Here is a 14,006-nt window from a genome sequence, read left to right on the forward strand (position 1 = left end):
AGAGAGAGAGAGAGAGAGAGAGAGAGAGAGAGAGAGAGAGAGAGAGAAAGAGGATGAGTGGAAAAATGAAATCATCGAAATGTTTGTTTCAAATACAACAAAATTAAATTTGCTGAAAACACCACCGTAAAAGTGGGTATATTTGTTGTCTATTTTCCGAATCCGAATTCTATTGTTGATTCATGGCAACAGCACGTTCGTTCATTCGGCTGTTCGTGCCGATGCTAAATTTCGGCAAAAGCAAAACATGCCACATATTTATATTTTGAGGCGAATTCATTTTTGCTGTTGATCCAAAAAATTTGGATTTCGAAACGAAACATTTGAGGTCGGTGCAAACATGGGAATATGATTTAGAAGCGAATATGTGGAATGTAAATGAGTTTTGATATGATTTTAATGAAGACACTTGATCATCATATCGATTCCGTTGCCATTATCTGTGCAATAGGGTAGCAAATATCTGGAAAAAGTAAAAGCGATGAATGTACGATGGTCATGCCACATCCAGTTCTCGAGCCGAGTGCATGCATTCGGTGTACGAACACTGGAAAAAGTGTATCGTTGAAAACAGAGCAACGACGGAGGCAACTTCACCACCACACAATCATCCACTTTTCGAGCTAGAGCAGCGAACGAAAACAAACGATATATAATATGAGTGTGTACGGTGTGCTGACTGTGTTTTGGCATAGCCGTTGCCGTTTTGCCAAAAAGAGTTTAGTCTTCTGTGCAATCTGATAGTGTACGGGCGTGTTAACGCTTCTCAGGCATTTATTCTCTTGTTCCGCCACACACATTTATCCACATACACACATTATTAATAAAAATCCTTGAAAAAAATTTGTCCGCGTGTCCTGAAAATAAATATTTCAAAACAACAAAACAAACGGAATACAAAAAAAAAATATTTATCATTTATTGGTATCATCATTATCATCATCAGCAGCAACAGCAGCATTATAACTGTTTGCTGTGGTCCAAAGAACCCAGCGAATCCAAAAAAAAACAATACAATTCGATTGTATTAACAACACCAACAACGGTTGCATTAGATAAAGGTACAAGGAAATCAAATCGGCCAAAGCCCGAGCGAGTATCATTCAATCAGAAAGTTGTCACTTACCGTACTGTTTTTGACTGTGGCAATCGTAGCCTAAAAATTCGCCGGCATATTTTTGCCAATTTTTCAATAAAAACCGTTGATTTCTTTTTTCTGCTGCCGTAAAACATCCAACACTTCATTTGTTTATTTGCCAACAACAACATTAACGAGATTAATAAAAAATAATCAATATTTAAGAATCGTTACCATCGTCCGGCAACATAAAATCGTACAACAAGCCATATTTTCCAACAACACACACTAACGGTAACGATCGCATTTAATTTACTACTCATTGATCTACGTTTTTCATTTATTCGCCTGGTTGGTTTTTTTTCGGGTTCGGCAAGGACTTTACAAATAATAACAACAAAAAAAGCCGCATGAAAACAAAATATTGAATCACAACATTCAAATAATCATCATAAATCATTTCGAAAAATTTATAATAATTAAAAAGGAAAATATTCATTAATTTCGGAAATTTATTGGATGCATTGCACACCCAACTCTCATAAGTACATGTGTATGAACCACCAATTATTCGCAATAACTACGACAGTTATACACACACACACAGTTCAACATCGTTTCATTTACGATGAGCTATAAATACTAAAAACACACAACAGAGAGGCCGACTAACAGTAAAAAATCGTAAAAATAGCAAATCACTTAAAATCCATGAAGCCAGCCTCTGGCTGCCATCACATAGTGTACGGCTGCTCATCATCGAGCGGCAAAAGTCGACACACAGAGACATCGAGCGCGAAAGAGTGAGCGATATAGAGAGAGCAACAGAAGAACGAAAGCGGAACAGAGACAAAACTCAATAATAAAACCCGTCAAAATGGCCATGCATAAAAAACCATAATAAAAACTAAATAGCAATGCAATAAATAAAGTCAACACTTTATTGATGTAAAAAGGGATAAATGTAACAAAATAAAATCAGAATTTACAAATAGTAAAATAAATCATTCGGCGAACATAGTAAAAAAAATTATCAAATCAGCACGTGAAAATAAACGTAGCAGAAGAAAAAAAAAGATACGAAGTACAACAAAGTAAAACGAATGAATACGACGTAGGGAAGACATAGCAACGGCGGCCAAATGATTCTTTCTCAAAAGCAAAGAAATGCATATCGGAAGCTAAAAGCCAAAAGGATAGCGAGTAACGAAAGAAAGCGAAATAATACGTCAAATAGTTTACCTGCCACGTCTCTTTTTCATTCTTTTTTGTTCACTCATTCTCACTCTCCCCCTGAGTCTTCCTCTTTCTTTTTTCTCTCGCAATCTCTTCTTATCCAACACTCTTTCACGCTCAACTCTTACTTGAGTTTTAATAAACTAAAGAGTAAATAAGTCGACGAAGACTACGAAAGTAAAAGGAAAACATCAAAAACACAGATACGGTTGAACTTCAGAATAAAATTAAAAAAACAAGAGAAACAAATAAAACGTAAAACGCGAAGAAATAATTTATTCGATCGATAGCTCTTCAATAAACGGCGGTTTGGTTGCACTCGCTTGCTCGCTCGTTCGTGCGCGCGCGAGCGCTTGTGTACACCTTCAAAACCGTACGACGAAAAAGTCAAACATTGACTGCCGAACAGAATATTCACATAACGATTTAAATATATATTCCCTTTTCTTATCTGCTTAAAAATTCTAAAGTTTGTGCAAATTGTTTTTATACAGCGCGAGTTTTCTCAATAAGTCAGTCAATTGATCCACAGCCAAAGAGGAAAATTATACCGTGCGTTCCAATAGATAGAGCACGCGCGCATTGAAGCTAGCGAAAATAAAGACGGAATAGCGGAAAAAGAGCAAAACGGGAGAGCAAAATAAAAAGCATAACACGAGATATATTTAAAAAAAAAACCATCCGACTCACTCTCTTACACACACACACACACACACACACACAGACATACACACATACATACAGAAAAGCAAAGCTAGGAAAAACGGAGCATCATTAAGAAAGGAAAACAAAGAACTGATCAAAAAGTGTCTTTTACTCCTTCATGCATATCCGTTCACACATATAATAACAACAATACGAATCGAGCGTATCACAGCTCAAAAGCGACAGACACCTTCAGAGTAGAGACGAAGTACAGACAAACGAAACACTCATACACACAAAACGAATAGCAGAGAGCGAGAGCGAGAATTTATAATAAAAATAATTGAAAAAAAAGACAACGAGAGAGTCCGGATTGAATCGAGGGAGATATATAGAAAGAGAGAGAAAAAGCGGTGTGATCCTTTCTTTTTATGAACGTTTAGTGTGGAGTGTTTAAGTGCGATAAAAACTGATAGCAAAAAAAGTGTGAATTAATTGAAATTCATTGTCAACGGATTTTCCACTGCTGGAACGAAGTTTCGCTGCTACAATTTCATCTTTTTCAGAGTGAAATCTTTTCATTGTACTCAACAACTCACAATCACCGCCACCACCGCCACGACCATCATCATTGTCATTACCACCATTACTGTCGTCGTCGTTGCAGTCGCCATCATCATTGTTGCCGCTGCCGCTATCGCTACCGCCGATACTGAGTCCAACTATTAAATCGCAAGCCAAACATTCGGGAGGGAATAAATAGAGTCAAGCAGAGAAAGCAGACGTGTAAGTAACATTCAATTGTATTTTAAATAATTTTGGCCCTTGTCAAACGTATTTCATGGAATCATAGGCCAAAGCGAACACCCCAAAAAAACGTTGAACACAAAAACAAAGACACCGAGAAAACAAATATGATCAAAACTTTATTAATTGTTTTTTCTCGCTGGCGTCGAAAGTCAGACATCGACTGATTTTCGTTAGCAAAATTCGTAGAAAAAAAAAGTAACTGAAGGCGAGAGTATTCACTCTCCGTTTCAAAGTTGGCGTAGAAAAGTTTTCGCAGATTTTTTTTCTTCTCGTTTTACTTGGGCAATTCAGATTCGTTAGCATATTAAAAAAAATTCTTTGAATCAAATCAACTATGCCAATTATCTATATTATTTTTTTTGTTCGGTTTGGTGTGCTTTGAAAAGCCATCATATCTATTCCGTTGCATGAAACTGGGCGAGAAAAGAAGGAGTGACGAATGTTGGCCCAAAAAAAAAATGGAGAGAATGAAACATTAAAGTGGCGGTAAGGTGCCTTATTTTAATGCTACAATTAAAATCCATAAAAGTTCTTCAACAACTGATGGAGCAGACCGTAGACATAACGTACACCTCTCTCTTTCCCACACCGTGTGTGCCGTCCCACTAATTGGATTTATTAGAAAAGAAGGCAAAACCGAACTGAACAAAGAAAAAACGCAACACAACACATCGAAGGGAAAAGAAACACCATGGAAAAAGAGCAAACATTTCAGTTTACTTGGAAACGGGAATGGACACCATTTCCAATGCATAAATAAATCGAATGAGGAACAAACAAAAGTATCGGTCGAAAATAGTTTGCGGCGAATGAGTGAAACCATAGAAAATCCATTTTGTAATATGATTGCTTCGGATGATTCGACGTTTGTGCGCGGTTTCAAATAGATTTTATGTCTATAATAATCGAGCAAACAAAAGAGAGTTCATCATCGGTGGGGCTTCACTAATAAGATTTAAAATTCATTGAAATCAATCTGTGCGGCGTAGTGTGTGGTGCCAAGCCATCGAACGATCATTATCATTCTTTGCGCAGAAAATTCCATTCAATTTCATTCAATTTGAACTGACTTTTTACTTCTCCTCTCTCTTTTGGAAAGTTTTGGCTATTCGATTACTTCGTGTCAATGGCGTTTATCTATTAAAATCCACAAAAACACTTTCCACAGAAAGGGAATGATTTGAATTTTTGAGAAAAAATTATAAGCTTGCCAATAAAATATATAGAGAGAAACGCCGTCGGTGCCACAGCTTGAAGCTACATCCAATCCAATTAATCATGCTTATTATTTACGACTAAGTCTATCTGGATATAAACTTGTTGCTTTCACAGCCGAGCGCACGATTAAATCCTCAGCTCCGAAAAGTTCGGTGATAAATGCAGATAACAAAGGTGCGAATTTGATCCGCGGAAGGAGTCTGTCTAACGAACCGTTTCATTTGTTCAGTTCAGCGGTTTGGTTGGGGAGGATATCGGTGCGTATCATGTGTACCAACTATCATTAGCACACTCATATTCCTTTTATCATTTTAATGTAATCTCATTACAATGCACATTAGTTTCGATAAGCCGTCGATTTCTGTGCTTTGATTTCTCCTCCAGCCCAACATATGTATATATCGTGTAAATTACTATTATTCGGCAATTAGTAACATCGATATTTTGTGCACTTGAATCCATGCCGAGCGTCGAGAGATTTGCCGTTATGTATATCACATCTCTTGGCGAGCAACGTAGAATAAATACAATTATTCAAATTAAATTTGTTGATTCAAAGTTTGAGAATTCATTGCACACGTCTTCCACTCATTTTTGGTGATATATTTTTCACACCATCGTGCGCACGATACACATAATAATTGAAATTGTTATAATAGCTTACTCTTCCGCTTTGTCTGACTGGTGATGTTGTTGTTGTTGTCGCCGTTAATGCGAAATATTGCCAGATTATTATTCATTCCATTTGTGGAATGAATGATGGATTTGACGCCCCTTTCTATCTTTTTAGCCCTAGGGGCTTCACGCGATTTTGCAGAACGCAAATAACTCTGAAAAAATAAAAATAATAGTGAATCAAACCTTCAACCGAAAATTTGAACCACTTTTGAAGGTTTTTGGTGGATAACGATGAATATTGGAACATTTTTTGACGATACAATCTGCACAAATTTACTGGTATGCACGTCAATCTCAAATATCTATGTATATTTAATAATATTCATTCGACTGTAATGACAAAAAATGTTCCAATATTCACCGTTATCTACCAAAATCAATCAAATTTACGGTTGAAGGATTGATTCACTATTAATTTTATTTTTCATTCGTGTACACGTAAATTTGACATATCTATGTATATTCAGTAATATTCATTCGTCGTTCACGATGAATATTGTTGAATATACATGGATATTTCGGATTTACATGCATACCATTGAATTTCTAAGTTATTACTTGATGCGTGCGGATATGAAAGATGAAAAAAATGATTTTCCCCCTAGTTTTAGCCATAGTCGATTCATCAGCACCGTATTTATAATCTAAAACCATCAAGATTATCGCAATCTAATGCACAATATTCCGGCTCAGTTGCCTGATATTATACTTAAGTCGGCACTCATTTGCACGAAAAGGGTTGCAACTATCGAGCTCATGCTGTAATTGACAACTTGATGCAATTGAAAATTCTTATTTGAATCATAGACGTCATAAGCTAGCGATGACTTTGCCAATTCATATCATTTGCTGAGAGAGAGAGAGAGAGAGAGAGAGAAAGGGAGAGAGAGAGAGAGAGGGAGAGAGAGAGAGAGAGACGAGGCGAGACACAATGCAAAATATTAAATTGCACTAAATCGATTCGGATATGAAATCATTAATAGCATTTTCGTACTTTTTGTGATGCGATGCTGTGTAATGTTATTTGAATATTCATGTTTTGGCCACAAGCACATATTAGATGGATTTTAAGTGCTCCGGTTAAAATTGGTGTTATGTTTTTTGGTTCTCTGTTCTCGCCTCAAAATCACCTCAATTTCACATGAAATGACGATTATCATTTGCTAACATCATCATAATAACATTTTTGCTATAGTTCTGTGTGTCATGTGCGGAAGCACAAAATATAATTGATTTAAAAATGGAATCAGAACACTTGCACTACTTTAGCTTTTTTGTTTTTTAAATAACAAGCGAGAACAAAAGAGAGAGCGAGAGCGAGATGGAGCCTGAGATAGAAAAAAGGTCGATGCATGTGAGATTTAGATGACGCATGTAGTTGGATTTATTTTGCAAGAGTTCAATGAATGTGCGAGAGAGCCGACCAATTCGGCTCAAGTATAGCGCTAACTACAAACAATATTTAACATTGCACACAATTCGCATGTACATCATATTGTTGATTTAAATTTCTCATGTGTCTGAAGCTAATTTTGGTGCACAACGCAGCAAGGGAAAAAAGAGCGGACAAAAACAATAACAACAACGCAAACAACAACGAAAAAAGTAGTAGTATAAGCGAAGCTGAACGCAATGAAAGTAAAAAAAGCTGCAAAGGCAGAGTTTTGCGAGAGAATGGGTTAGAGAGAAAAAGAAATTTGTTAAATTTAGTCGATGCATACAATAATACTTGGGCACAGGCTATAAGACGACAGATAGATCGTACATGAGCCATAAATAAGTTTTAGACATTTTAAATAGCATTTTTGTTGATTTTCAACGTTTTAAATTGAAAATGTCGCTGAAGAAGACGACAAATCGAGAGGAGCGAAAAAAGTGAACAAAACGCAACAACACGAAGTAGAAAAAAAAACGCAGCAGCCAACGAAACAGTTAAAAAAAATAAGCTAGCGAGACAGAATAAAACAGAAAAAGAACGAAGCACACACACACACGCACACGCACACGGTGTAAATGCAAACGATCTTCGAAATAAGTGTATTTTTCATATATGTGAGACACAAAGACAACAGGAATATTGGATGCGAATTAAATTTCGTAAATTATCTGCGTATTTTTAGTAATGTATCGCCCGCGTGAGCTATGTCTAACATTTTACGCCTTTCGAAGCCAAAAAATCAAAGGAACGAAGGAAAAACAACGACCAAATCCAAGATGCGAGAATATTCCACATTTCGTTTCGGGCCATTGTGTGCCGAGATTGTCGACACCATTTTCCGACGCTCGGAACACTTTCGAAGACCATAAAAGCATCACCATTTGCATTGTGGGCATTGTGTACATAAGAAATTCCGGCATCAACAGCAACAGCAACAACGGGCTATTGAGAACATTTCTACTGAACGATAAGCCACCATAAACACGTAATTGTTGACGACCTGTAGCAAAAATACTAGTGCCATTGTGAAGCCATGAATCGAGTTTTGAGCATTTATTTTGTTGAGTGGAAAAAGAAGCAAAACAACCATAGCTCCCATAGCCCCCCTTCTCCTCAACTCGTTGTGTGAACTTGATTGGATTAGCTCTTGAGTAATGCTCTTAAACCAATAATAATGATAGTTACGAATTCACTATCTCTCTCACTCAATCTCTTGCTTTAGTCTCTCGAAACGATGACAGGCCGCTATGTAATCATGAGAGCACTTTGTTGCATTTCGGAAAAATAACTGGAATACTTTGAAAATTTAATGAGGCTGCCATATTTGTTGGCCGCGGCCCTTTGGCCGTACTTGTGGATTTGATCTATTTAGAAATTTTTAGATTTGTTCGCTCAAAACATCTTTTTTATTTCACTTCTTCTGTGCAATGCATGAGTATATGATGGCATGCCGATGTGTTGTTGTACAGTCTGGTTCGCGCGATGGCAAAAAATAGCAACAACTTCAAAAACAAAAACAAGCAAGCGGCAGAAAAGATAACAAATGAACAAATAAAATGAAATGAAAACACAAAACGATGTCATGAAATTAATTAAAGTTATGCACATTCTTCGCTATAATTTCTGCGCGCAACACGCTCCCTCTCTCTTCCCCTCTGTCGGCCTCTCCACCTCGATGTATATTTGCATGTGCGTCGCCGAGAGCAAACGCATCGGCGTATGCATAAATTCAAGTATTCCTGAAGCCGAACGACATCGTGATTTCTTTTTTCTTCCTCGTCATCCTCATCTTCTTCTTTATTTTAGTTTAAATTTGTTTGTTTTTCGTTTCATTTTTTTTCGTACACACAGTTGCCTTTGTTTTCTAAATTTACTTTTATATTTTAAATTTGTTCATTCCCATTCAATTGAACTCGCCACTAAGTGTTACATTTCTTATGCTTGTTTGTTCTTCTTCTATTTGCTTATTCTTCTTCAAATTCCTTTTATTCGAGACTGCTTCATTAAGTTTTAGCCATTTTTTTCCTGTCTGCCTGCAAAGCCAGCCATATTTGACTCTAGCATTGAACTCAAATTTCCAGACTTGAGCTCATCACTCTCGTAACATTATCGTTTATTAATGTATATAGCAAATTCATTCGGAACAATTAAAAAATGATTGGGAAAAACTGATTTGTTGTCCGACGGTAGAGAGTCTTCGGTTTGATCCTAATCAAAAATGTTGTTGTTGTTTGTTTGGATTTGCAAATATCAAAATCGTTGTTTGTAACATCGACGACAACGATTCTTGTTCGATGTGCAGTTGAACGCTAAAAATAATCACTTCAAATGACATGTCAGTTTGTTCAGATGCAAATTTCAAATGCATTTACACCGGGAAATTTTAGAAGAGCGGAAGAGGTGAAGAGCCGTTTAAGAGTAAGTTCTATCGGCTGAGCTGAAGAGAGAGAGAGAGAGAGAGAGAGATAGAAAGAGAGAGAAGGAGAGAGAAGGAGAGAGAAGGAGAGAAAAAAGCGTGTATGGTCGTTAAGTAAACTGAAGGAATCTTGTTGCAAAATATTTATAGTGAAATAAAAGTAGAAGAAAACGATCAGTCAAATGGTAGAAGCGAAGCCAAACGAACGCCACAAAACTACGCCAAATGATGATCCGTGCTCACGCTTTCACTCATACATTGGCACACGCACATATACGGCATCAGCATGGGCTAAGCGGCGGGCGGAGAGCTGGGGAGGCAAGAACATAGAGGAAAAAAAGAAGTGAAAAACGAGCAACAATTAAACACTCAAACCGAAATCGAAATGAAAGTCGCCAAAGTGGCAATGGTATCAAACAATTAAAAATGAGCACGTACAAAGTCAAAGAAAAAAAAATGGTCACAATTAAAAATGCACCAAGAGATGAATAGAGTGTATGAGTACGTCGGGCAATAATAATTATTATAATGGCTATAATAAAATATTCGAGCCAAACGACTGAAACTTACTTATTTGATGCAAACAGAAATTGTGTATCGATTTCGGATTACATACGAATGCATTTGCTGCGACATGTACATATATATACATCGCACGCGCTCACACCAATTCAATCGTGCACCCGCCCGCCCGGTCACGCGCACACATACACACAAAATGAATGCATGCTGCACTCGAGGAGAACCGTGCCGACGAGTACTTGTGCATGTGATTTATATTTTTAGTAGAAAGAACAAAACACAAAATAGCACTGTTCAGGAGATTGTCGCACGCGCGTTACTGCCAAATGCTTATTTATAATTATGTGCTGAATGATGAAACCGGCTGTTATTATAATTATCTCGAATTTCGATCATTTATCTTATTTGTATCACGATTACAAAGATTTATCGAATATAAATAATGCAAAAAGTAATGTGACCATGCCGCGCGCTGTCTCGCTTGCTCGCTTGCTCGCTCACTCAGTCACCTCAGACATTTGGCTTGTATTTATTTAGTCATTTTTCTGTTTGTTTCATTTCGATTTCGACGTAAGTCGTCCGCCTTAAACGACGTTACAAGATTTATTTAATTGGGTTCAAATGCTAGCTCATTTGTAGATTTCATTTGTGTTTTTCTATGCCATTTTTTAGGTTGGTATAATTCAACGGAAAAAGGGATTGTTATTTGTTGTTGCTGTTGGCTGGCTGACTGGCTCATATTGCTGTTGTTCGCTGATGGAACATGACATTTTGCGATCTTCTTACCAAAATTGGGCTTAAGTTCGGTGTGCGTGTGTGTGTTTTTAGCACTGTAGAGCTACTAATCTGCTTCTTTTTTTTATTAATACTTTTTGACTACTCAAATAAATGTTGGTGAATTTGAATTATATGCTCATATTTTTTATTTGATTTAAAACAGGGGCACTAATGAAGATTTAATATATAACACTTCATATATAAATAAAAGATTGACATACAATTTATTTATTTTTTTTCAATCTATATTTTATCATACATTTTATTTGTTTCTCGCATAGCTTATAACTAATTCTTTCAATGAGTTTCGAATAATAACCTCAGGAATTATTTCCTCGTCAGAAAATTCACAATGAAAATTGTCCATTTAGGATTTTACGACCAATTTTGACAAGTTTGAAAATAAAATTGAATTCTATTTCAATCACAATCAAAATTCAAGACAACTTAGATTAGATACATTTCATGTAGTGCGCAAAAAACTAGCTTGTTGTGGCAACAACAAAATAGAATTGATAAATCAAATTTCAAGAACGCAGAGCGAAGCGAAGCTCTGCGGTCTTTTTTTCTCTTTCTTATGACGACTGAGACTCTTTCCATTTTTCGATGATGATGATGTTGATGATTACGACATGGTTGGCCAACACCGGCGTGGCGCAGGAAAACAGAATGGTTTTTCGATAGAAATGGGCAATCGCGTGCAACCAGTTTTACCAAAAATAGCAGCACAAGAATCTCTCTTCTATTCAATACAAGAAACATATCCATTTAATCGGATTTCATTGGAAAAAAACTCGCCAACATTCGGGAGGATTCATTTTGCTGAATGCGAATTGGAATCCTTTGGAGTTTTCTTGTCATTTATTTAATTTGCTAAATTAACTTGACCATTGTGCAACTCAAGCCAAAATGAAAATGAACACAATCGTCAACGAAGGGAAAAAAATACTGTTTTTGACTGTTTTTGGCATGTGATACAAAGAGTTTCATCACATTCAAATGCATTCAACGGAATAAAGGAACTCTTTTCCAAAGTTTGTTGAACAGCAAGGAACAAAGGTCTTTCGTTTTTTTTTATTCCATTTTCCATCTCCCTCTCCCTTTGTGTGTGTGTGTGTGTGTGTGTGTCTACGCACATGAGTATATTTAATGCACAAAATCGTTACACGCACACTGCTGAAACGTTCGCAAAAACAGTATACGTATACGTATACACATTGACACGAACAGCAGAGCTCTAAAGAGGATTACGATTCAAACTGCGTTTTAATTCCACTACATTCGATACATAACATGACGGAACAAGTATCAAAAGCAACGCACTCACACAACAAAAACAGCCAAGGAAGAAGGAAAAAAAAACATATGACGAAGGAATAACGATAAAATAATAGCTTCGAACATTATGTGCGTTCAACAACAAAATTATGACTCATAAAATACCGAACATAAGTATCAAACGAACCTCAAAAGAAATGGGCAGAAAGAAAAAAAATTCAAACCAAACGATACATGCGCGCGCGTATGTGTCTGGTGCTCGCGCAAAACCACAAAACACATAATGAACGGCAAAGTAGTGAGCCGAAGAAAAATCGCTCAGCAAAATTATAGGCATGCATAAATGATGTTCATAAGACATTAAGTATTTAGGCTATTGTAATGGAGTTCTTACGTTTTTTTCGGCTTTGTTCAGTAGCGATGACGACGACGGCGACGACGGCGACGACGGCGACGACGAGCATCAGCAGTGGACGTGATGATTCGGTCCAAACATGTTGTTCGCCTGAATTGAATTGAATTGCGAGATTTAGATCTCTTGGGGGGGCTGCACAAAAACCGTACACCATTTGTTCACATTCACGGCAATTTTTCACGGCTTTTCCTGCACTCAAATTGATAATCTGTGTGCGTGCGTGTGTGCGAAACGCTTCAATCGCTTCGATGTGTGTAGATACACGGGTTCGGTATTTTGGGCGCGAAGCCAACGCAGTGCGTGTAAATGACCTATTGTTAGCTATCGGTTTCCAGCCACTTTTCGCAACCAACAACAAATTCCAAAACGTTTAATTAAATAATTTTTTGTGCTGCTGTTGCTGCTGCTGCTGCTGACCGACGGTGATGGTAGTGGTGTTCCTCAGTTCATAAAATGTATGAATTACAAATGTATTTATTTGTGAACAAAAGCCAAGGGAAACAGTGCACCCGCAGTGTAAAACACAACGTGATATTACTTCACTCCAAATCGTTTTTTATTTCGGCCATCATTTATTTCTTCTTCTTTTTTCTGGTTTCGTTGGGCGTTTTCTCTCTTCTCCTTTTTTTTTTAATAAATTGTATCGTTACATTGATGTATTGAATGTAATAAAAAAAAACGTAGATTAAGTTTATTGTGTACACCGAACAGGTAGCAGGTAAAGAGCGAGCGAGCGAACGACAGAAGTGTGAGCTTCATACGCCTCACGATATGGAGGATCGAAAGCATATTCCGAATGTGAATGCATATACATACGCACTTTGGCGAATTTTATAAACAAACAAAACGGCAAAGTGGAAGAAAGAGAAAAATATAAAACATTCCCTCGTGAAAATTGCAACACACAAAAAAAAACGTGAGAGACCGAGACACACACGCAGATTGAGAGAGTGAGAAAGCGAAAAAGACGAGGAAAAAACGAAATAAATTGCGGAGAAGTAGAAGGCGAAAAAAAAATTAGTAACCTCGAATGCTGCGAATGGAATCGACCAAAAGTCAACTATTAAATATTGAAGCACCGAATACACACTCACTCACACACACATACACAGCAACGTATTTACGGGCGTCCCCTCGGCGATATCCATTCAACAATATAATAAATTTTGTAGTGTTGTCGTATGCTTTCATTCCCATGAGAATCAACAGTCGCAACGATACTACCACAATGGAAATGAATCCGCTATTTTGCATAAAAACTCGGCCAAACATTGAAAAATGCAACAACACCCGAAAAAATCGTTACAAATGGCGAAAATGTTGACGGCAAACGGCACACAGCATATAATATGGCAAAATGGTTTATATAATGATTAACACACAAAACGAAAACCTTACTTCTCACTCGGTTGAATTCATTCGCTAATTAGATTGTCAGCGGCAAGAGAGCGAGCGAGCGAGCGGACAGCACAGAATGGAAAAAGGGACGGAAAAG

At 37.1% G+C, this 14,006-nt stretch overlaps 1 protein-coding gene across 2 annotated transcripts in view; it reads left to right on the forward strand.

Annotated features, from left to right (window-relative positions):
* The first annotated feature begins 691 nt into the window (after positions 1-691).
* LOC129579317 (poly(rC)-binding protein 3) overlaps positions 692-14,006 on the forward strand; it is a 196,375-nt gene continuing 183,060 nt past the window's right edge. Inside the window, exons 1-2 of one of the 2 annotated variants that reach the window (XM_055469295.1) lie at positions 692-1,372; positions 2,809-3,745. The gene's annotated coding sequence lies outside the window, so the exon portion shown is untranslated. The remainder of the gene's footprint in view (positions 1,373-2,808; positions 3,746-14,006) is intronic. The other variant, XM_055469294.1, reaches the window with a different exon arrangement.

The sequence above is a fragment of the Sitodiplosis mosellana genome, unplaced genomic scaffold (genome assembly GCF_009176505.1).
Source record: "Sitodiplosis mosellana isolate CC-2019 unplaced genomic scaffold, AAFC_SMos_1.0 Smas_scaffold_6226, whole genome shotgun sequence".
Lineage (NCBI taxonomy): Eukaryota > Metazoa > Arthropoda > Insecta > Diptera > Cecidomyiidae > Sitodiplosis > Sitodiplosis mosellana.